The 25,631-nt window shown below is 39.1% G+C and overlaps 1 pseudogene; it reads right to left on the bottom strand.

Moving 5' to 3' along the window:
• Positions 1 to 3,666: 3,666 nt before the first annotated feature.
• Positions 3,667 to 4,515, bottom strand: LOC146753471 (BTB/POZ domain-containing adapter for CUL3-mediated RhoA degradation protein 3 pseudogene; annotated as a pseudogene).
• Between the last annotated feature and the right edge of the window lie 21,116 nt (positions 4,516 to 25,631).

Below are 25,631 nucleotides of genomic sequence, written 5' to 3'. Positions count from 1 at the left end.
TGCTTATTCCAAAGTTTATGTTTATTGAAAACACCCAAACAATTCCTGAGCATTTTTACTAACAGTATTTTAAGAATCAGATTCATTAGTCTGTGGATTTCTACTAGATTTTAAAAAAATGAAAGCTGATGGATGTTCTGGTCATAGGTATTATGGTAGGAATGAAGGTCACATAAATCTTTACCTTGTTTTTCTGGACAGCGTTGAATAGTGGATACTTGATGCTATTTTACTTTCATGACATGGGAATTCTAAGGCATGAGAATAATCCATCAACCTGAAAAAAGACAAGTAAGTAAACTACTTTCTTCTTGTCCTGGAGAGAATGTAATACTTGTGGATTGTGGACAGTACTACATATGCCTTCCTTCTTGTCTATGGCTATGCAATGTCATGTGACCTTGACTCATTTCTGTGTAACCCACTGCACTTTCTTATGCCTTAGAGAGAACAAATAAGTAGTATCTAAAAGTCACATACCCACTTTACAAAACAAAATAACCAAAGCTGTTAAGATAAAAAGCAAAGGTCTGTGTGGCAACATGTTCCTCTCCTATCGGAAAGTAATATGAACCATATAATTATATAATTACTTAGGTCAGAAAAGACCTCAAAGATCATCAAGTGCAACCTCAACCTAACCATAGTGCTCTAAAAACCCTCTGCTAAATCATATCTCTGAGCACCACACCAAATGGTTTTTAAAAACACCCAGAATAATCTCATGTACACAGACGAAAGATTCAGGAAAGGTCAGGTTGCTTAATAGAAACACAAAAACTTGTGGATTATTTTTGTTTATTTGTTGGTTTGTATTTGTTTTTTAATCTTCCTCTATGATATGGGTACTCTAATTGTATGGGCCATACATACACACATACACATTTTATTTTCTGTTAACCAGTGGGCAAATGTTAAGCATACTGCATATTATATAGGTTTCCTAGCAAATATATTTATCTTTGTGCTAAATTTTCAAAGTGTACTTTGGATAAACACATCGGTTTTACAGACAGCATCATTTTAAGACTCCATTTAGATGCAATACAACCTTTCTTTCTTAGAGGTACCATGATTTAAAGCATTTTTCTTTCACTTATTTCAATACATGTAATGAAAGTGCTGCAACATGTTCTGAATTGATGAATATTTTGCATAGGTTTATGTAGATTACTACTAGTAGAAGGGAAATAAATATGCTTTATATTTTAGACATCATACTGTGGAATTGTTGAAGGCAAGATAGTTCTATGTTTTGCTGAAGATCTTTAGACATCCCCATCCATAAGTTTACATAGTCCATCATGAGGTAAAGCTCATGATGCAAGAAATACAGTGTGTACAATATAAATACCCTGATGAAAAACTGGCATTTGAAGTTTTTTTCTTGGCCTTAAAATGCGACAATTTTACTGCACCTGTACCTCTCACTACACAGAGCTGCAACACAACCAGATGCATCTGCATGCCTTTTGTATTCCTGAAAAAGCATTTATTCTTTCTTTTCATTTTATTTTTAATATAAACTGTCTGGACTTAAGCAAGGGAGTTTTTCAAATACCTGTTGTACTACCCATATGCAATACTATTTTTAAGTTGAAAACAAAGATAATGAGTAAGCCCAGACAGGTTGCCTTACCAGCCCTTCTAGTGGGAGGGCAATCAGAATATTTTAGGCCAGCATATTCTCAGCCAGGAATTTTCCAAGTTGCACCTGGCAAACCTCTTACTGAAAGTGGAGGAAAAAAAAAAAAGCTATTGGAAAAAGGTGTGAGGAGGGGAAAAAAATAAATAAATAAAAATAAGACATCTGGCTGTTTAGTGTCACTAATGAAATATTACATAAAATGTTAAGTGATGTAAATTAGAGCAGCTGCTGCCTGATGCAGCTTTCATCCTGCCGTGACTATCCCACAGCAGCCCCAGCCCAGCTGCTGCCTGCAGCAGCCCTGCACACAGGACCTCACACTTGAAGGGTGCAGCCCAACCCCTCCTGCCCTGGGGCTGGCAGAGCCAGCAGGCCCTGCTGCACTCCCACATGCAAATATCTCTGGAACATCACCGGTACTCACACCCCCATTACTCCCAGCACAGCACAGCACAGCACAGCACAGCACAGCCCCTCTGTGCACACCTTGGGCCTGTCACCTGTGCATGCCCTGCTGCCTGATGCCCTGAGTCTGACACTTATTGCTGGCACTGGGTTTATTTAAAACGAGTGGCTGTGCATGAGAGAGGGGCTGGGCTGTACAGAATTCCTGCTTAGCAATGATGTGGTTGAGAGCCTCTGGGCAGAGATGAAGAGATAAGTAAATAAAGCAGATGTTGTGGTGTTATAGTCATCCCACCCAGGCTGAAAACACCAATGAATTATTCGTAAAGGTTCTAAGAGATCAGCTCCCCTTATCCTTATGTGTGACTTCAAAACCACAAGATGTAACCTGGGAACACCACAAATCTAATACAGATCCAAGAGATTCATAAAACAACTTGCAGCTCTGCACAGCACTGACAAAGGCACTGGTAGCAACACAGAGACTTTTCTGTAATATTATTACTTTACTCAGTTTGACTCAGTATGAGTCCCTGAGGGCTGGTTGTGGCCCAACTTTTTCTGGCCAGCTGCAGGGGCTGCCAGCAGGGTGGCAGGAGGTGCAGTGGCCGCAGAGGTATGGGCTCTCCTCTTTGGGGCTTGCATATATGCCCTGCATGAGCGCACCCTGACTGTGCTATCACTTCAGGGACCTGGAACTGTCTCCCCCAGCTCCTCCTGGGCTGCTTTTTGGACTGTCTGCACTGGAGCCGGGATGGATGGAGGCTGGCTGTGACACTCATGAAGGGCAGTGGTTGAGGGGACAGGAAGCTCCGCCTCCACACTGGTGTTTCCTGTGTGCTGCTGAAGGGCTGCAGGCCATAGTCAGCAGTTTCTGGTGGGGAGGCAGCTGCACCAGGGGTACCTGCAGGGCTGCTCTCCTGCCCGGTTTCAGCATGGAAGGCCTCCAGGCCAAGCAGATGTTGCACCCCCCTACTGCACAACTGCACAGCTTGGGCAATGAGCCATCGCACAAAGATGGCAGCCTGGCTTTGCAGGGAGCAGAGCAGCCACACAGTCAGCACACTCTCATCCAGGCCAGAGAAGCACAGTTCGGAGATGAAAAGGTGAAGCACTGCAAAGGCTGCCATGTGGTCAGCCCCAAAGAACTGCCTCAGCTCCTGGTGCAGCCAGGCCAGCAGGAGCCAGAGCACAGCTGGCTGCTGGCAGAACATGGCCGCCCAGGTGGACACCATCCCTGTTCAGTGTTGGGGTGCTCTTCTGGTCCATGTCACACACTGTCTGACCACAAACTCTGTTGTCCACACACAGCGAGTGCAAGATGGACCTCACCCTGCATTTGCAGAGGGGGCCCACCACTGGATGCAGCCAAAACAGAACTGGTGTGGGGCAGCAATGGTCCAGCTCAGTAACCATGCTGTCCAGCTGCTATGGTGGACAGGAGAGCTCAGGCGATGAGGGGCTGCTCCTCACACCACTGCTGAAGCAGCAGGGGTCACGATAGAAAAGGAAGAGAGGCCATGGTCACATGCTGAGCCCGGCAGGGGAGGAACAAGTGCCCAGGTCCCCTACCAAGGAAACCCTCCAAGCTGCCCAGGCTGAGGTGTCCTTCTTCCTCACTAGCCACAAAATAGCAAAGACAAGAGGGCTACAAACTCAGGGCATTTCTCCAGCTGCTCAGTGGGCTTTTTACATACCTATCATACGCCCAGTAACCTTATTTATTCTCACCCTAGAACTACCGCATTTAAATACCCCAGATAACCTACTTCGTTACAAAACGTAATTTACAGACTCATTGAACAAAGAGAAGCTGCCTGGTCCCCTGCTGCAGACAATCCATCAGGACAAGGGCAGAGCCCTCCAGACAGACCCCGCGCAGCCACGGCTCAGCTCACTGGTGCAGATGGGCTCTGTCATCCGGACGTTTAATGTGGATCCTTCGCACGCGTTCGATGCGCTCTCGCTCCTCATCTTCCTCCAGGTGATGGGAGCGGCCAGCTGCTCCTCCTGTGGCTTCTAGGAGCGCGTTGTCGGGTCCCCTGCCATCCTGAGACTCGTACAGCAGAATGTTCAGCGTCTCCTCATAAATGCGGGCTTCGGGGAACTCCACTTTTGTCTGTTTTTTCTCAGTAGCATAAACAATGGAAGTGCAACAGACTTCAGCAATCTTCCGTCCCTGCCCGTAGAAAGACCAGCAGCAGATCTTGTCTCCAGTCACATCTTTTATAAAGAGCACTCTCCCATTAAACCTCAAGGACAGCTTATCAAATAGCTCGATGTTTTTCAGCATGTTGTCGTCAGAGTTGCTGGTATAGGAATATTTGTTGTTGCTTCTGTTGTATAGCAGCTTCACTGCTGGCTTGTTAGAAGTGGCTATAAGTTTTTGCTCTTCCTTGGAAGATGTGATGACTGGTACTTTGCAGAATGGTTCATATGCATCTTTGTTCTGCAAGGCTGCTCACTCCAAACCTCACAGACATGCTGGAGTGCAGGCACAAGCCAGACTGAGAGAGAGAGACTGTGTCCGGCTACAAGCAGTGAGGGCCAGGACGTCACAGTCCTCTGCTGTGTATGTCACTATCCCTCACCTAGGGGTACTGGTGCCAGTGACATCACAACAGGCGATTATCATCTGCAGCACTCCTATCCCAGCAATGCCATCTGGGTTTTCCACAGTACCTTGGTCTGTTCCATTCCCTATCTGCTCACTGTTGGCATTTCACAGCAGTGTCTGAGGCTTTGATTGAGTCTTCCCATGTCACTCCATGGATCTCCTCATCCATACAGCACTGGGGTGCCTTCAATGAAACCCGTGTCTTCCTCTGAGGCAGCAGGACACAGTCCTACAGATTCACTCCCCCACAAGCCAACACTGCTGCCCCGCCCTCTCCATGCACTGCTTCCTTCCACACCAGGTCAAAGACAGCCTGTGGCTCACTATTGTAAATTTTCTCCTATCCTTTCCTCTAGTTGAGAGCAGCAGGGGTGATCCCCTCTGCCCAACACACAACAGGCCTAATCCAGGCTCTGCCTCCTTTCTAGGACTGTAGACAGGAATGACGCTGCCCATCCAGAGGGGCTCACTGGAGACTATGGAGGCAGTGACACTGGAACACTTCTCTTACAGGAAAGGCTTGTGTGACCAGAACCGGTTCAGCATGGGGCAAAAAACAGGAGAGGCAGTTGACATGAGCTGCAAATAGGGGGGTCAGACTGGAAACAGAAAAATCACACCAACTGGACATCAGAATCCATAAGCCTGGAGGTTCTGAAGTGCTGGGTGGCCACAACCCAGTCACTACTGTCACAAGCCAATAGACACACAGTCAAATCCAAAAAGAAAAAGCATTGCCATGGACAAATATGACAGTGCCATCATCATTTCCAGCAACATCTAGATGCTGCAATATGAGAAATCTACTTTCTTCATTTAGTTAATAGAATCCTTAGAGTTGGAAGGGACCTCTGTGAGCTATCTAGTCCAAGTCCCCTACAATTAATAGGGCTGCTATCAGGTCACCTCACAGCTTTCTCCAGGCTGAAAAGCCTCGTCTCTCTCAGCATGTCCTCATTTTACTGTCCATGTCACTGATCATTTCTGTGGCCCTTCCCTGGACTCACTCCAACAGCTCCATGTCTCTCCTGTACAGAGGACTCCACATCTGGATGCAGTACTCCAGGCAAGGCCTCACCAGTACAAAGTAGAGGAGTGGGATCATTTTTCTATTCTTGCTGGTCATGCATATTTTGATGCAGCCTAGGATACAGTTGGTCTTCTGAGCTGTGAGGGCACATTGCTGGTTCACGTCCAGCTTGCCATCCACCAGTAACAACCCCCACTTTTCAGGTCTTTTTCTGCAGGACTACTATCAATCTTTTTGTCTCCTAGTTTACATTGGTAGCAGGTTAGCTTGACCCAGGTGCAAGACCTTTCACTTGGATTTGCTAAACCTCATGAGGTTCACCTGGGCCCACTGCTCAAATCTGTCTAGGTCCCTCTGAATTACATCCTATCACTCTGGTTTGACGACTGCACCCCATAGCTTGATGTCATATTTCACCAGCTTCTGAGAGAATAATTCAAAATCTACGGGGTCAGACAGGAGGTTAACTATTGGCTTATTTGTCTTTTTTGTCTTTGTGTGGGAAACTGATGGTCACAGCCTGAACCTCTGATTGACCGCCTGAGGCAAACAAGAGGCAGCTGCAGGAGCACAGGTGGATGTAATTCAGATGTGCTCCCAGAAGGGGTAAACCCAAGCTAGATCTCCTAGATCTAATTTAAGGGCTGACTGACATTGAGACAGGTTCTCTTTCTTTGGAGATCAATCCTTTGTGAAGATTACTGTGAGCCTTCAACATCAGTAAGTGTTTCCCATTTATCATAAAATAGCTCTCTATCACAATAATCTTTCTTACAAGCATCTGTTTAACTTTGGTTTACCTATCAATTTTGTAACTGTATAGTCTTCAAAAGGAATTCCTGCAGTTAAATGTTTGTTGGAGTACTTTGATGTGGCAGAAGATAAGTGATATTGACTGTAAATATTACAAAAGCAATTCAGGTTGTATTTTGGCATTACTGGTTCAATGGCTGGGGTCTGATTCTTAAGGAAAGTAAAAATAAAATATAAGGAGAGAAAACAATACCTGGAGAAAAATAAAATGTGAAACTCCCTAAAAAGGGCAGCAGATTTTGTTGCCAAACCTAGCAGCTCCTGCTGTTCCTCATCTAAGCTCAATATGGATGGCTTATTTGTCTGGAGTAATGATAATTGAGCCATAGGTCTGCAGTAGTCAAGGGACCCTAGGGAGCACAAAGAGCATGCATTGCTTTTTCCATGGGATTCACTTGCAGCAGAGGAGCTATGCTGAGAAAAGGCTGTCAGAAAGCACAGAGTCACAGAATCACAGAATGACCCGGGTTGGAAGGGACCTCAAGGATCATGTAGTTCTAACCCCCCTGCCTGGCAGGGCCACCAAACATACACCTTTACTAGATCAGGTTGCCCAGGGCCCCGTCCAACCTGGTCTTTAACACCTCCAAGGACGGGGCATCCACAACCTCCCTGGGCAGCCTGTTCCAGGGCCTAACCACTCTCCTAGTAAAGAACTTTCCCCTAACATCCAACCTAAATCTTCCCTCTTTCAACTTAAAACCATTTCCCCGTGTCCTGCTATTATCAGCCCTTTCGAAGAGTTTACTCCCCTCCTGGGAGTAAGTTCCCTTCAGGTATTGAAAGGCTGCAATGAGGTCACCCCGCAACCTTCTCTTCTCCAGGCTGAACAAGCCCAACTCCCTCAGCCTGTCCTCACAGGGGAGGTGCTCCAGCCCCCTGATCATCTTTGTGGCCCTCCTCTGGACCCTTTCCAAAATCTCCATATCTTTTTTGTACTGAGGGCTCCACACCTGGACACAGTACTCCAGATGGGGCCTCACAAGAGCAGAGTAGAGAGGGACAATCACCTCCCTATCCCTGCTGACCACCCCTCTCCTGATGGAGCCCAGTGGTGGTAGAAATGCTAGGTAAGTGAAAGGACCCATTTGCTGAAGAGAATCCTGTTCAAGTGACAAAAAGGAAATACCAGAATAAGGGTGGGATTCCCATGAGGCCCACTCACTGCACTCAGGCTGAAAGGACTGTTTGGAGATTAGCGTCCCTTTGCTTCCTTGATCCAGCAATGATACTGGAAGAGATATTCTCACACTGCATTACCAAACAGTGTAACTGACCAATTACTGCTTTCATTAATATTTGTTGGTTGGGCTTGTGTCTGTCTCTGTTCTTGTTTATGGCTTCCTCTTCTTAATGTCCCCTTTTGTGGTGAGAAAGTCTTTGGCCAGACACTTTTAGAGGAGCAGACCTTCCACACATCCTGTAGGAACTGCAGCTCTGCATCATAAGTTAGGTAACTTACAAGGTTTCTTGAAGCTCAATAATAGATTTCATTAAGAAAAATTAACTTTAACATTACCTATTCACTTATTATCATACAGAGTAAATTTTTTCCAATGTGCTGAAATTCATCTTAATGAGGTTCAGAAATCCCACACTTTCAGTTCAGTCAAGCAGAAATTTTTTAATACATGATCACAGGAGCAATTTCAAAGTCAAGCAAGCAGTAAAATTTGAAAGCGAACTCTTCATTTACACATGCATTTTTATTAGAGACATATTTACCAAACGAAAGGATAAATATTGGAAAGTATAAATTGAATTCACTAAATAATCTTCCCTCAATGTTGAAATATTCTATCTGTATTGTTACTGTTTAACTGTGCTTTTCAGGGCTCCAAGTGATTTCCAGTTTGAATTTCTGGTGTTTATAGTAATACTACTGGCTAATAAGCTTCTGTTGCTAAAGGATAAGCTTCCAGTATTGTGTTCATTCATTTAAGACTCCCTGTGTTAGAAAGTAATTTCTAAGATATAGGAAATGCTCAGAATAAGCCATTTTTCTTGCTGCTGTCATTAACAGATAGGCAGACATTTTTTACAATTAGTAATTAATACAGTATGCATTAGTAGTATAGTTCTGGTCTTGAAAAGGTTTACGCTGTGTTCATGTATTATGTGGGTGAATATCTCAGCTTACTTCTATTTATTTCTGAAAATGGTTGTGCGGTTTAAAGTTGATTCAAATCTTTTAGCTTGGTTTCCCTACATCAACTGACAGTTCCTGTATCTCATGTTAAAACATGTTAGCTACTTTGGAACTGATTGGTTGTATTAATTAATAACTTGCTATAGTTGCCACAGCCAACTTTGTACTGAACCACAGAGCTCTGACTCTAGATTGCTTTTTGCTTGGTGTCTTTACAGCTGATTGTGGCTTGTAGCTTGTTTTGTGGTGAAGGTCTGACTCCTTGATCAGTACTTTTCGTTGCATGTCTAGCAGTGTTCTTTGGAGTTACTACGAAAATGGTAGATTTCTGACTGAGAAAGCAATCTAATTTCTTATTACTTTAATATAAATTATTAAAACATCTTCAAAATTATTAAATGATAGTTTAATAATTCTGAGTTTACTGCTAGAAAGTTGTCACCTAGTAGCTTAATCCTGCTAGTTAAGTAAGAAGTTAGACAAAGCTGAAGATCCTACTAGTGGAATACATTTCCATCATGATTTTGTACACAAAATTAAGTGTAGCTTGTGCGTGACTAATGCAGATGAAGAAAACACCATAAAAAACATGCAGAGATTGAAATGAGGCAGAAGTGATTTCAGTTTTGCAACTGTAATCAAGAAAAAAATATTGGAGAAGAAAAGGCTCACTCAAAACTTCAGGAAAAAGCAGAGATGAATTGGTGTACTACTGCAAACACTTCCTCTGAAGAATGCCATGGGCCATAAAAAGAGAAGGCAATTTGAAACAGTAGTAAAACTGAAGTAGATGTGAAGGTAAAATAGAAGAGATATTTAAGGAATGAATTACCCAAAGCTCTGAAAGATATCATTAGTGTAGATTTTTTTTTGTTGTTGTTATTTTTTGATATATAATAGAAAACCTTTTCTAAGGAATGTATGTCAAATCTAACCAGTCCCCCTGCCCTCAGTAGTTGAAGAATGGCTTTAAAAAGCAAGAAATAATCATGCATACTTTCACATGTTGTTGGAGCTGGCTGTGCTGCCTGAAGCTTCATGTTGAGTCAGTGGTTCAATTAAGAAGACATCCTTGCTCTGAATCTAAGTATCATGGGAGACCTGGAGTAAAACATTGTGTAGTGTCTCAGGCAAATCAAAATTCCCCTGGAGCTAAATGCTTCTGAAAGTACAGGGAAGTAATAGGTCTGGTTTACAGTACACTTCATGCTCTCTCTTACAAAAAAAAAAAAAAAAAAAAAGGTTTGCTAACTATTAATTAGTTTTTGCTAACTAATAAGGAAAATATAGCTTGTCCTTATTGCAACAGCTGTTTCTGAAATGCTTGTTATTCCTGTTTACTGTAAATTCAGATTACAGGAGATGACTAGATATAGAAGTGCTTATCTTTCAGGAGTATTATACTTCAGGTAACCTAGAAGAAAATGTATATTAAAAATTGGCAAATAGCATACCGGTGTTCTAGGCATGAACAGCCAAGTCTGGAATTTGAGGAGTCAACTCTTAGACTCTGTCATGCTTAAAGTAAAAGGAGTTACCGTGTAACCTAGAGTCTACTTATGCTATAATGGCTAAGTAGAGGCAATCATCAATCCAGACCAATCTATCTTTAAAGATGGTTGTGCGGAAAATCACTATTTAAGTAGATAAATTCAATACAATATTGAACAAAGATACACAGACAGCATTTGCAGTTCATTGGCTTTTCTACCCAGGAGTAAGGATCACGCTGCTTCAGAGTGAGGAACTGGTCATCTAAACATCCTCACATCCTTACCAATATATGGAAGAGTCTTAAAGAGTGAATAGGTATGACTTTCAAAACACTATTTATGTGACTTGTGGATACATGAGTGATCCATCTATATTCTATCCTATAATGCCCTTTTCAACATGAGTGTGTTGAATACAGTGTTCTAAAAATTTGCCTTCTCTTTCCTCTTGCAGAGGCTCTGAACTAAAAATAGATGGAAATGAATTCAGATATCCTCTGGAAGCAGAATTTGGAGCTTTAAAGCTTTAACTTCAGCCCCTTTACAGAGAGTATAATGATATTGTGATATTAAAAGGGGAAGAGAGTATTGCAAAATTTGTTTCTGTTTATTTTAGCAATATTTAGTATCCCTAGAGGTAGAATCATTTCTTCACTTCTGAAGAAATAAATTTAAGATTTGGTAAGCAATTTAAGGATTCAATTAAATCAATTGAAGTTCTGTGATCTAAAAAAATGCTAAATTATATTAGTCCAAAAAACTATTAGAAAGGCAAAAATCAGATAATAAAAATGTGTTCATGAGTGTATAACATTGAGTTGCACAAAGTAGAATTTGAGTCTGCTTGAGGAAGAAGATCAGTATTATAGCAGATTTATCATCAAACTGTAACTCCTGTGTCTATCTAGAAAGCAACACTGAATTAAATTAAGAGGAGGTACATTTAAAATAAGAAACAGTAATTCTCTTTCAAGTTGAAGTGAATCTACTGAACTCTCCTTTGTGGTATATTACACTGACAAATTGCTTTGTAAGTATGGGCTGCTATGAAGAGTAACTTTAGCTCTGTGAAGTAGGGAAAAAGAGGTTTTATATCCTAATTCTTCAAGGTAGATGTTAGAAGAAGGTTTTTACCCATGTTATGATACCATAGTTATGAATACTAATGAGACTTTATACCTTACTATGGAGGCATATATAATTGCCCAAGAGGGGACAACTATTCTTCACAGTGTTATGATAGTTTTTATGGTCTGGCTACATTTTTTCTTTTTTAAGTATTACAAGAAGTATTTGCTGAAAACCATGAAATATTTATTCATTTCTTAACTTTACGGAGCTTCTTCCATGCACAAACATGCACACAACAAATTTACAAAAACTTTCAGTCAGAGGCATGTATTTTTTCTGTTATTCATTGCGTTATATCTGTATTTAGGTTCACTAGATTAGATGTTTAGAGTAAGTAGTGGTATTATTAAGAAAATGTTAATCAATCCAGTTTTTTGTGATTGTCTCAGAACATGTGATGCTGCTGCTGAGTTATCTATCAGAAGTTTTGTTTTTTTTCTGGTTGTTGGCTTAACAGACTTGAGTTTATAGCAAGAATAATTGTCAAGAGTCATACTGTCAGTCTCATTCAAGAAAATAGGGTGGTACTCTTGCACATCTCTTCCCAAAATATGGGTGGCATAGCTAAACTTGACATTAGCCCAAGCAGAGTCAGAGGTGCTCTATATCTCTGACAAGACTGGTCAAATTTTTATTATTGTCATTTTATAGTCCTGAAGCTCCCATAGCAACTATGTTTGATGGGATGTCTTTTGTAGCAGATTATGTAATTGAAGCCAGGATTTAAAGGAATAGTGAGCCTCTAGGGCCACTTCTTCTGCAACTATTTTGAATGGAGAAATGTTTTTAAAATATATATATATGTGTGTGTGTGTGTGTATATATATATATATATATATATGGGGCCTGTCCACTGCTTGTTTAAAAAGCACAGATTATATCAATCCATATTAGATCAATCCAGGCATTTGCTTACATTTGTGAAGCAAGTAACTGTTACTGCCAATTTGTGAGATGAGACATGGAAAACTTTGGTTAGGCTCTGCTGTGGAAGAAGCTGGAAGAGTGCACCATGGCTTCTCTGTACCTAACAGGAGATTTTATTGCTCTTGATTAATTCAGATAACCATCTATCGTGTACCTAAAATTTAACATTTCTTTACTGTTGCACAAATATGCAGGGTAAATTCTGATACTGAAGAAAGTCTGAAATCATTTTTAACTGTTATAGTTTTACACAGTGTTCTGTCTCATTTTCTAATTATTTTTTTGTGATTGTGAAGGTCCAGTGATTTTTGTGATGCTCCAGTGTAATAAGACTAATACTGGATTTTTGTTGTGGTGAAGAGTTCTGTCATCTTTGTTGCTTTTGTTATTGTTCTGTATGAATATAAAAATGATACAACCTTAAAGAACCCAGGATGAGATTATCATTCATTTTCAAATTCTGTATAGGAGCAGAAAAAATCATCTGACATAAATGAGATTGGTTTTGAGATGCATACAAAATAATCTTAGGCCAGGCCTTACTCTTTTACATGGTCAGTCCACCACTGTTATTGCATCAGCTTCATAGAAGAGGCACTTTTTTGTTTGCTTGTTTTCCGTTACTGTATTGTTTTGTTTGTTACCTTCCCCCCCCACCCCCACCCCTCCACCCCAGTCCATGGCAGCAATTTTGGTGTTTGTTGATACCTAAAGGTAGGCAAGATTTATTCCACAAAACCAAATTACCTTCCACTGGGTCTGTTCTCATTTTGGCACTGCAGAAAGAGGACAGACATCTCTATTACCATTGCACTGATTTTCTAGGAATTAGAGACAAATTTTTTATTAGGATCTGGTGAGTGTGGAAGAATTAACGCTACTTGAAAGTTGTAAACGTAAAATAAAGCAAGACACTTGAACTACACATTATTTTTTGCTGTAAAATCAGTGGGATGATGAGTAACAAAGTAATTTACATTGTGTGTTTAAACTTTACTACATAATCATTAAATGCTATTAGTATAAACCACTTTATAATTCTCTATGTAAAGAGTATAGGACCAAAGTCAAATTGTGAGAAGTGCTAATCTCAACAAGAGAACAAAAAAGTGAACTGTTAGAAAGATTATGTGATCTTTCTTCAGTCTCATCTTTTTAAACCAAGTAATGAAGTAGGTTTTTTGTTTTTCCCGCCATATTTGGGCATATCCATTTGAAGTGAACTATTCCTGTTAGTCAGGGTTAACCAGAAAGACTTGTGTTATGTATAAACACATCCCTTCTAGTGCAAAGATGGTCAAAGACATTTTTGAAAATTACTTTTAAGTAATGCTGACTTGCAGCAAGCAAATCAATCTTTTCCTTGGGAAGCTGAAGTGCTAAGTTAGTAAAAACAAACACAGTTTGCTTCTTAAGTATTTGTGAAAATGTACTTTGAAAGGAACCACAACCCATCATGCTGCCACTGAAATAAAGTCCGTGTTTCTGGTCTGTAAAACAGCATTGTTAGAAATACAATGAAAAATACTACTGTTTTCTTTCACCTTGATAAAATGTTAGTAAGTCCCTAATCCACATTCATGAGTGGAGATGAGAAATTTAAAGTAGGTTTTCAGATACATCACACTGAAGAGTGGATGTCAGAATGAACTGCAGCACTGCATAGGATGAGTAGTAGGAAGCTCATTAATTTGAAGCCTGAATGCTTTTTATATTTCAGAAGCATTTTTTTAAATTTCTTTTTAAGGACATTAAAACCCTTTCAGTCCTGATTTTATTCCCTGGATCAAAAGCCTGTCCACAGGAATTTTCTTTGTATAGTGGCGAACTTTACAAATTGTTCTTAGACTGTGTATTACAGAAGTTGATGATGATGCTAGAAAGGCGCCTGCAGGGCCTACTGGAGAGCTTGTACATCACTCCATGAGAGTAGGTATACTGAGTTTGGTTCAGATAAGTTGATTGTCTTCCTTGCAGACCATATGGCACTGTGTTTTTGATTTGTGACCAATTCAGTTTTAACACATCAGTGTCTTATCTGCTGCTAAAACATAATTGCGTATTACCAAGGCTTTCTCTGTACCTTACTGTGTGCCTTAAGCAAGTGAAAAGGAAAGGCAAGAGCCTGGGAGTGGAAACAGGAAGGGCAGCTCACACAAACTTATGAAAAATATATTCTGTGCCATTTAGTGTAATACTTGGTGAGGACATTAAGGAAGAGTTTTGACTTCCATCGAGTTCAAGTGCTGTCAGTCTTGGTGAGTAGGTGGTCAAACAAAAAAGCCAGGAGGCCTGCATGGATGAACAAGATGTTCCTGGGAAAATTAAGTGCCAAAAGAAGGCATACAGAATGTGCAAGCAAGGACAGGTAAACTAGGTGATATACAGAGACATTGTCCAAGCATGCAATAATGCAATTAGGAAAGCCAAAGCTCAATTGGGGTAAATCTGGCCATTGATGTCAAAGACAACAAAAGGACTTTTACAAGTACACAGATGCTGAAAGGAAGACAACAGAAGATGCAAGTCCACTACTTGCAGATGGAAGACCAGGTTACACAGAATAAAGAAAAGGCTGAAGCACTGAATGACTCCTTTATCTCAACCTGTACTATTACAATTAACCTTCAGGAATCTCAAGTCCCAAAGACCAGGAAGAAGTGGAGTGAGAAGCATATACCCTTGGTGGAAGAGGAGCAAGCAGTATTTGAACAAATTCAATTTAATATAAGTCTGTGGGACCTAAAGGTATGCACTGGTGCTGAGGAAGCTGGTTGCTGTCATTGTGAAGCCACTCTCAATATGAGTCTTTGATTCATCAGAGTGACTGGGGAAAATGTCCAAGGACTGGAGGAAAGCAAACATATTCTTAAATCCCAGAATGTCAGGAAAGAAGACCCAGGCAATGTCATTCCTGTCAGCCTCACCTTCATCACTGGGACTGCGATGAAGCTACTAACCTTGGGAACCATCTGGAATATGATGAGTTAGAAAGTCATCAGGAGAGGTAAGCACAGATTCACGAAGAGACAGATATGCTTGACCAATTGGATAAATCCAGTCTATGTGGATATCAGAAAGCTTTTGGTGCTGTCCTCCTTAAGATCATCATTTTTTTTTAAAAAAAAAAAAAAAAAAAAAGCTAGTAATATATGAACTGGCTAGCCAGACAGTGATATAAACTAAAAACTGGCCGAATGGGGTGGTGATCAGTGTGACCAGTGACACAATGGGAAATGCTGAAGTATAAACCAACCTTTAAGTAGAAACGCTGAAAGGGCAGCAAGACAGAATTAACTCAGGCTAAGGATAACCAAGAGCTAACTTGGGGGGATAAAAATAAAAACACAAAAAACTAAAGATTAAGAATTAAAAGTTGTGCGGGACATTATTTAAAGGAATGAAACAGGACATAAAAACCAACTGAAAGCTAAACACAGAAGACTAAAATTGTTTAGGGTTCAAAATAGCTACTATGGGTGAAATTAAATGTTGAGAACTTAACATTGTTTTGAGAAGAGCATAGGGGGAAAAATGTTAAATTTCTCAGATATATCCTCACTTAGAAAAATAATTTGAGAAACATCATATTCTTTTCATTAAGTTTCATTTGCTTTTTAAAATCAGTTAGAAATTCAGCACTTCACCTGTTGGGCATTTCTTTGGTCATTGCTGGCTGCTAAGGCTGTTGAGATATAATGCCACTGCTATAACTGAACTTTGCTCAGAGAAGGAGTTTATTCTGAAATATATATTCAGGTGACTTCCCATGTCAGCAAACACAATCTGAGAAAGTGAAACATGATGACTAAAGTTTAAGGAAGAGGTTTTTTTGTTGTTTTTGTTTTTTTTACAGCAAGAATTGGTGAAAGCTGAAGTTATACTCAGATTTCTTTACAAAGTCACGCAGAATGCTCTGATGAGAATCAGGCAGATGCTATGCTTTATTTGTAAAGATGCTTGGAAAACTGCATTTGTGTTTCTTTCTGCACTTTTTTGTGATAAACAGGTAAGGCAGGAGGGACTGGGTGAAAGAAACATCCAGGGTTGTTACAGAAGTGAATAATCAACACTTAGATAAGCACAGATGGTATGCTTATGAAGATATATGGGAAAAATTACATGTATTTAGCATCTGTTTCCCTTTCAAGGAAGATGAAGAAAAGTGCTGAGTATTGATCAAGTAAGCATGTTAACGATAAAAGTGCTGAAGTTCTCAAATTTTGGGATGCAACCTTCACTTGTAAATCCCCTGAAAAGTCTGTCCCTTGACAGACGATTATAAGAATTACTGTTCAATTATAAGAATTACTGTACTATTGTTGTTCACCTACGGTAGCTATCTAGAAGAAGGTAAAGATGGGAACAGTCTTACTGCCTGGGACAGATGTGAAATGAAAGGCATACATATTTATTTATGTATAAAGGAGAGGGGATAGCTACATTCAGAATTTTTTTTTCCCCAAAGGATCTTAATAAAATCATGTAGTTGGTTTAGTCTCTACGTCATAGAAAAGGCTCTGATTAAAAAGCTAAGAAGTACTGAAACAAAATGAAGTCATACTGAAGCAAGTCAAAATCCTAATTCTTAACTTGAGAAACAATGTAATGTTGGTTTTTCTGCTATATAATGTGATCACTATAAAAGGCAATAAAATACCACCTCCAAAATAGTTAATATGCCACAATTCCATTGCAAACAGAATCATAGAATTGCTCAGGTTGGAAAAGACCTTGGAGAGCATTAAGTCCAACCTCAACCTAACCAGACTACCCTAACAACCCTCCACTAAATCATGTTCCTGAGCACCACATCCAAACGGTTTTTAAACACATCCAGGGATGGTGACTCAACCAGCTTCTTGGGAGCCTATTCCAGTGCTTAACAATCCTTTCTGTAAAAGTGTTTCCTAATATCCAACCTAAACCTCCATTTGCACAACTTGAGATAATTTCCACTTATTCTGTCATCAGTGAGAAGAGACCAACACCACCGTCCCTGCAATCACTTTTCAGGTATTTGGAGAGGGCAATAAAGTCTCCCCTCAGCCTCCTTTCTCAGAAACTTTCTCTGTTGTGTTGCCTCACACAATTATGTCATCAATGTATTGTGGATCTTTAGGAGCAGTCCCCTGTTCCCATCCAGTGACATATAGTACGGCTGATTTTCTGCCCCTGGAGCAGTTGATTCCAGGTGTACTGGATGCTTTTTCAAGTAAAATCAAGTAGCTTCCTGCACTTTGCTACAAAACAGGTTGAGAGAAAAGCGATGCTAGTATTCATTTGCAGTGTGCAATTGGCTGTGTTTGATTCCAATTCATATAACTTTAGAATGTCTGGCACAGCAGCACTCAGCAGTGGCATTTCTTCATTTAGGCCATGATAGTCCACTGTTAGCTTCCACTGTCCACTAGACTTTCTTGATGGTAGATGGGACTACTGAAGGGTGAGTGAGTCTTGCTGATTGCTCCTTCAGTTACAGGATATGTCATGAGGGCCAGAGTAGCCACCAAACCTGTTACTGGAGTTCAGTTAGCTAAAGTGCCCATTGTGGGGATGGGATTAGTGTTGAGCGTTTCTCAGCAGGTGTAGGACAAACCCCAGAACACTGCAGTGATTTCTCTCTCTCTAGAATTGCCAGAGAGACATTATACCTTTTTCAGAGGTTGAAGTTCCAAAATATGGGGGTACTCACTCTCCTAGGTATTTATCTATACCATCCCTTGGTCCCTGCCAGTCATAACTTTCCTGCCTTAGGCAGGTTTCTGTGTGGTATTATTGAACGGTTGTTAAAACTTAAAACCTGGAACACATTCCGGAGACATACATAGCAGTGGGAATATTCTGGTCTGAACATCAGAAGGATATTCAAAATTCTCATGAGCTATTCCAACTAGCCTGAAGGAAAAGGGGAAGGAGAAAGTGTTGTGTGTCCCCCCCACCCCCCCCCCCCTTTTCTTTTTTTTCTGCCCATAGATTAACTCACTGAGGAGAAAATGTAAAGCATCACTAACCATATTTTCCAAGAGATGGTTCACTAAGTACAGAGATGGTGTTAGTGTTTGGTATGAATGCCAGATTAATACAACCAGTTATATTTTCATAACATAAATCATTATACACAGTACAGCAAACTGATAATCTTAACCAGAGCAATAACAGCAAACAAGGTGCTACATAACACAACCTTGAGAACGACTCAAAGAACAGAAAAATCAACAGTACAGTGAATGCTTATAACAGCTTCTGGTAATATGTTCTGGTCAGATCTGTTGTTATCTCAATACATCAAGCCCTGCCTTGGGTGCAAAAAGGACAGTTGTTGTATAACCTGTCAAGCAGCTAGGCACCACACAGCCTTCCATTCTTTTCCCTCCCCTTCCCCTCTGACAAAAAACAAACAAACAAAAAAGCAAGACAAGGTAGAGAGTTAGAAATGAACAAGAACCTGTGAATTGATATAAAAAGTGTTTAGTAAGACAGGAGAAGAAAATCATAGTACTGCAGAATCACCAAGGTTGGAATAGCCTTACAAAATCACCCACAGTTATAAGTACATCTGTCTAACTCTGCAGTGCAATCACTCATCACCTGCCAACTTACCCCCAGCCAATCTCCAAACACCTGCCACCCCCAGACAGCTCCCCACAGCTTTATGGCCTTCTGAATGATATTACGCAGCAGGGAACCACCCCTCGCCCAGTTCAGTCCACCTGTTCTGCTCTGCACTGCCCTGCTGCCATATCCTAAAGGCTGTGGATCTTCCCTGCTGAGTGGATTGGCCTGTCTTGGCCAGGTTTCAGCATACTCCTATTACTAAGCAACAACCAAAGCATCAGAGTGCTGCTAATGCTATTTTGGCTGGAACCAGAACAGGCTTAAAAGGAGATACAAAACAAACGATGCACAATTCAATTGCTCACTGCAGAGACAGCCACCTAGTGAGCTCTTACAGTTTTATTGCAGAGCATGCCAAATGGCATAGAATATCTCTACAGCCATTTTAGGTCAGCTGTCCCATTTCTGTCTGTCCCCAGAATGCCCAGCTCCTCACTGGCAGGGCAGCATGAGAAGCCAAAAGTCTTTGATATAAGGTAAGTGCTGCTCAGCAGTAACTAAAACATGAATGTGTTTTCTCATTCTAAACATTATTCTTGTCCTAAATAAAAAAATAAAATAAAATAAAATAAAACTATACAAGTTATCAGGAGGAAAATTAACTCTATCCCAACCAAAACCAAGATATCATTTTTTTTCTTTCCAGGACTTATATTTTCACAGCAAGCATGTCACTGCAAACGTTTTACTACTGAATGCTTATTAAATTTTTTTGAAAGTTCTGTGTATACATAGGTACTAAAAGAAGTGTTTTCTTTGTTCATTATGCCATTCCGTTATATTGCACAGATGACAGAACAAACTTTAATTTTACTAGTCTTCTCTCCACTTTACTTACTAGAACCTAACCAAATCACAGTTTCTTTATTTCGTTCTTAAATATTTTCTGGTGATTTTTGTAAACCTAGATCCACCCCTTTGTTTTCTCATTTAGCAGTGATCCCTTACACAAGAATTTTCAAAGCAAACACAACTTTCACCTTTCTTTCATGGAATTAGGGCTGTGTGAAAGTAATTATTGCTTAAAAAATAAAATCTGTAGAATATATTTTATTTAGTATTCCATTATATATATTCTGATGAATTAAACTCATTAGATATGCTCAGTACTGTGTTGTTTTACAGCCCTCCAGAAAAAGGAGATTAGAAAAAGAGATAACAGAGGACTTATAGAAAAGCTCTGGTAAACAAGTTAACTATTTTGTAGTAAATAAAAGTTATTCCTGTTATATTGTGACTTAGAGACTACATTCAGAAGTTTTGTCTCCTGGATGTGGGGTAAGAAACTTGTGGACTTTCAGGTTGGAGAGCAAAATAGTTGAAAACCTCTTAGGAAACTGGGGACACTTTTACAGTGAGGAAAATCTGAAGAGGAAGCTACAATTTTCAGACAGGGAATGAATGAAAATAATGGATGGTATCTGGGGAAGATCAGAGGAATGAAAACCTCCAGGAATCTAAGGCAAAAGCCTCCTGTGTGGGCAGGCATTATGCAGTAAATGTGTATGGATTAAGAAAAATGATAGGAAACAGTTCATTAAAATTCAAGAATTAGAGGAAATGATGCCTTAGGGAAGAGAAAAGAGGCCCTACATCAATAATAGTAAAATGTCTCATGGTCTGGAGATAAACAGAATGACAGGTATGAATTTAGAGAAGGTAGAAGAATGACATTTTGTAGTAATATGCATCTGTTATATACAAGGAAATGATTCCACATATTATTTAAATTAGCATGAGAAAACATAGCCTTTCATAAACTTTTCCTGTACAGAGTCATATCTTGTACTCCAGTTGGGGACATTATGGAGGTCATCACAGATGCCTTCTCTGGATATCAAGTCATAAAGTAAATATGTCAAACTGTGAAACTTTTCAGATTTCTATAAAATCTTATAAAATAGCTATGAAAAAGAAGGAAGAGTAAACATTATTCCTTGATCTGGAGGTCAAGAAAAGGACTTATATGTCAGTGTGAATAGAGGAGAGTATTGTTAAAATGTGGCTGGGCTTTCAGTGTTGGAATAAAAAACAGTTTGAACAAATAAGTATCCTGAAGTGAACAATTAAGAAAATAAAGAAGAATGAATTGGGATGAGAAGGAAGAGGTTATGAATTCATGAAAAACAGAAATCTGAAAAAAAAGAAAGAAAGAGAGAGAGAAAAACCATATGGGAAATAAAATCAGAATTAAGAGCTGTGAGAAAGATTTTCTGTATGAAATGCATGAGAAAACTGAAAATGCTTTCAGATTATGACTACTGTAGCTGGATAATGCAAGTCTGGAAACAAACAAGTGATTCATATGCTAGGATCTTTCAGAAGTTTGGGATTCCAGGTTCTGAGGAGGTTCTACATTTTGTTCTGATATGAATATCTGATATCTAGCCATTAGTTCTTCTTGAGAATACATCATTAAGCATATGAGATTTTCTGCCTATGATCTCTCAATCTTGATTCACAAACTTAATATATTAAACTCCTAAACATTTTCACTATGTGGTATTTTCCTGGCTCAAAAATAATTTCCATCACTTTTTTCTACAACCTTTCCAATTTGCCAACATGGTTTAAAAAGGTTAAAAGCAAAACTGAATGTTTTCTAATGGATGTCTCATCTTGGTGATATACAAGCTGCTAAAGTAGTTTACTCATCTCTTAGTTATTGGAAGTCATTAGACACAATAATTTATATCTTGAAATTTCTAAGTCTAAATTAAGATTACAGAATGTATAAGACTATTTTACAAAGACTTGAATTTTTAACTTTGCTTTCCTGACAAATGCCACTTGAAAATAAGCCAGACTGTTCTGACCAGTATCGAGATATGCATCTAAAAGCCAATGTATTTTAATATTAGAGGGACCCGTTATCATGGATTTTCAGTGTAACAGTAAAAAAAGGAAAGGTTTTACTGGTATTTCATCTAAAATGTGGAGTATTGTAAGTGTTGGGGATGAGTCCGTATTATATCAGCCATTTGTTATCAAGGCAATGGAAGTATTTGCAATCACAAATAGTCTCTGAGGTTCTAAAAGCTTTAAGAAAAACAAATAGCTTAAAATAAGGAATCTACAAGTCAATCTAAAATTGACTGAATGTATGACAGTCTTATAAAGTTTAAGGTAACACTATTCTATCTTCTACTGCTAAGTTATAATTGGACAGATTAAAGTTCCATGATATACTTTTACTTCCTCTGTGACTGCATAAGAAAAAATAAACAGTCCAAAAGAGCAAGAACTTTGGACGGGGAGTGTTCAAGGGTTGCACATGCATTATTATGTTGGCCAACTGTGTCAGAGGTAGATGTTGATGCTATGACAATAGAGGTGTTCCCACCAATATCCTGTTATGTTTTGTTGCCATGTGACAGATGACAGCAGTGGGGCACTCTGACAGAAGTCCATCGGACATGGAAGTGTGGATGGAACAGAGGTGTATCGCTGAATTCCTCAGGGGGACAAAAATGGCACCTACTGACATTCATTGCTGTTCTCTGTACATTTCTGGAGATTAAGCAGTTGATGTGAGCAAAATGAGGCAGTCTGAGGTGCTTTTCAATACTGATAAAGGAGATGTGAAAGACATGTGTGTTCCAGACAGCCATTCACAACTTTCATCTGTTTTAATTTCCATGGAAAAAAAATAGGAGACATTATTTTCAGAGCAGCATCAGTATCTAAAATGTCATGCTTACTTTTCAGGTCTATTTTTCAAGACACTGTTACAAGCAATATGAGAACTTTCTGTAGCTATTTACAGTAGACTTCTGTTAATGCTTTCTTGTGTATTGCTTTGGAGTTTGTGGTCATAACGAAATAGATGTATTCTCATAGAAATCTCAGTTTTTTCTGAATATAGAGTCACGAGGCTTTTAAAAAGCTTTCATTTCATATTACCCTGTTTTTATAGATAAGCTTGTGTAAATACTTCTATTTTGAAATTCTTGTTTTTATGCTTTACAATTTATATTGTTATTTTTAATAAAAAAATGACCTTTTCATATAATCAAGTTTTCTGATAGATAAAACAAACACCTTATGTATTCATGCCTACTCAAATATACTATATTTTAATTACCAGTGAAAAAATTACTCACCATCTACTCTGCAAAACTGCATATTAATTCCTGTAAACAAGTCTTAGCAGTTTTATTACAGTCCGTTTCACATTAAGTATTGTGTGGTATTTCAATTTTCCCAGCTTAATTAAGGACAGTAATGAGATTCTAATGCCCACTTAATTACTTCACTACAGTTACCAATATGATTAATCAGCTGCCCACGATGCCCCACTCCTCTACATAGACTCCATTAAAAAATCTCAGTTGGCAAAGCAACCTTTGGAAAAGAACTACTGCATCAAAAGTTCTGTATATAAACAGAGTGAAAAATTAAAGTAAGCCTTTTGCTGATCTGGCAGAAGGGCAATCTTGAGGGAAAATCAAATGACACAGAGTAGATACCTAACATTAAAGAAAGTATGTAGCTTTTTTGTTTGTTTGTTTGTTTTGTTTGCTTTTGTTTGTTGTTTTTCTTTTTTTCCACTTTTTCTCAGTGTCTTCATAACTTTCTTTTTAATTGTATGAGTTTCACTATTAGGAAGAGTTCTCAGCTTGGGCTCACATGGAAATATATATGCATATATACATATACATACACCTGTTCATAGTTTTTTTCCAAAACAAATTATAGAACATCACCATATCTGAGTAGTAGGTTATTACTAGAAGACTTGTAAAATCACCTCCCTACCTGCCTGCCTACTCCTGTTACATGGATACACCTGCACTGCAGAGACACCTAGGCTAGACATTTTTGAATCCTACACCTCCTGGGATGACATCAACCAGCATCAAGGTATGTATCAAGACATTTCTGACTACATACAGCCTCTGAAGCAGTCCCTTCTGGATTATTTCAATGACAAGATTAAACATGACTGCTTTCCAATGGTCCAGAGCTTCTGAGATAAGCCCTGCAGTTCACAGTTACAAAGCTGTGCTATTCCTTCTGAAACAAGAGTAACATTTTTAATGTAAACTGGAGATGATGGCAAGAATGAGAGGCACATCTCCTGAATACGCTATATTGATAGAAAATAATCTTTAAATTACACACTTGTCATTGCTTAAAACCATTGGAGGACCTACATCAGGAGGACCCACAAGACAAGGACACACACACATATACTGTCAGTTGTGTTTTGCTTGTCTGCCCTATTTCCTCTCTCTGTTTTTTACAGTAGCCATAAAAAACTCCCTTTAAAAAGTCCTGAGCACATTCCTTTTCTGAAACATAGACTTTTGCTCCTCTACCATCTTATCTCAGCATCTAATGCTCTGAGGAATACACTGAGAAACTGTATTTTCAACTAGTAGCAATTTAATTTCTTTTTGACTAACCAACAAAAGAACTACCAAAAAACTCCCAAGAAATAAATAAAACTGTATTATTCCACCTTTGCTTCACCTTGTTCCCAGATTTTCTGTACAGCTGTGGTGAAAGGAAGTTTCATATTTATAAGTTATGCTAGATACAACCAGCGGTTAAGCAGAAGGAAACATGTTGTGGGTGGTAGTGGTATACTGGTAGGTCAAAAAAGCATTTTATTACACAATTCTTTCCCTACCTAATTTTCAAAACTATGTCAGAGCTATTGAAAGCTGGCCCAATAGGATCATTACACTGAACTATTAAGAGACTGCATTGCTAATTAATATAATCACAGTGACAGAATCTATTCCTCTCGGGAGTTTGAATTCAGAAATTCAGTACTAGCTGCTAAAAAAAAAAAAAAAAAAGAGTGAAAGAGAGAAAGAGAGATTTCATTCCCTCAGAGAAATTATATATATGATGCTACATAAAAATCTAATCAACATTTTGAGTGTACTTCGAGTTATTCTTTCACTCTGAAAACATTATCTTACGATTTGAAAAACAAAATTATTTTTGGATGTTTTCCTCATTTACACTTCCCCTAAGCTGCATTTAAAACAACATTTCTAATAACTAAAATAATTCATTAAAATATAACTATTTTTATTGAAGATTCTTGTTTGCACTCCCAAATTTGGAAGGGCATAAAGGAATTAAAGTTATATAGTGCAAATGAAGGAAGTAAACATTTCTGATTTGATGCTGCCTTGTCCCTTCTTGTCCAGAAAATAGAATACTTGACACAGAATACCCAAATAGTTAGAAAGCTGGTTTTAGGCATACTGTGGCAGTAACAAATAGATTTATCTACTACACATTCTTCTTCTCTCTTCTTGTTAGTTTATGAAAATAATTTGCTACACATCTTAAACAGCATAGTACCAGGTCTACATTTTCGTTGTAGTTCAATAGATGACTAGAGCCTCAATAGTACTAATTTATAATATCAGGTATTCAAAGGAGATTACTGAATGGCCTTATAAACAACATCAGCTTTATTGTTGCATTTTCTTACCTAATTCTGTTGATGTGTAGGGAAAGAGATAAAAGACCGTTGCCTCATCTTGCCACGCTTTTCTTCATAAAAATCATAGCATCATAAAGTTTTGGTCCTACTGCAGCAAATTATGCTGGAGAACTGTTGAGCCTTACAGACATTTAGTTAGGGAAAGACCCAAGTCAAACCATCCACCTAACACAACCAATCCCCCTCCAGATCGTATTCCTAAGTACCACATCCAAGGATGCTGACACCATCTCTTTCCAGGGCAGCCTGTTCCAATGCCTACCCACACTTTCTGCGATGACATTCTTCATGATATGCAGTCTAAATCTCTCCTGGCACAACTCGAGGCTAT

The sequence above is a fragment of the Coturnix japonica genome, chromosome Z (genome assembly GCF_054131305.1).
Source record: "Coturnix japonica strain WE chromosome Z, WE-NBRP24, whole genome shotgun sequence".
NCBI lineage: Eukaryota > Metazoa > Chordata > Aves > Galliformes > Phasianidae > Coturnix > Coturnix japonica.
Note: the sequence above shows the minus strand (reverse complement) of the source record. Positions and strands in the feature narration are given on the sequence as shown.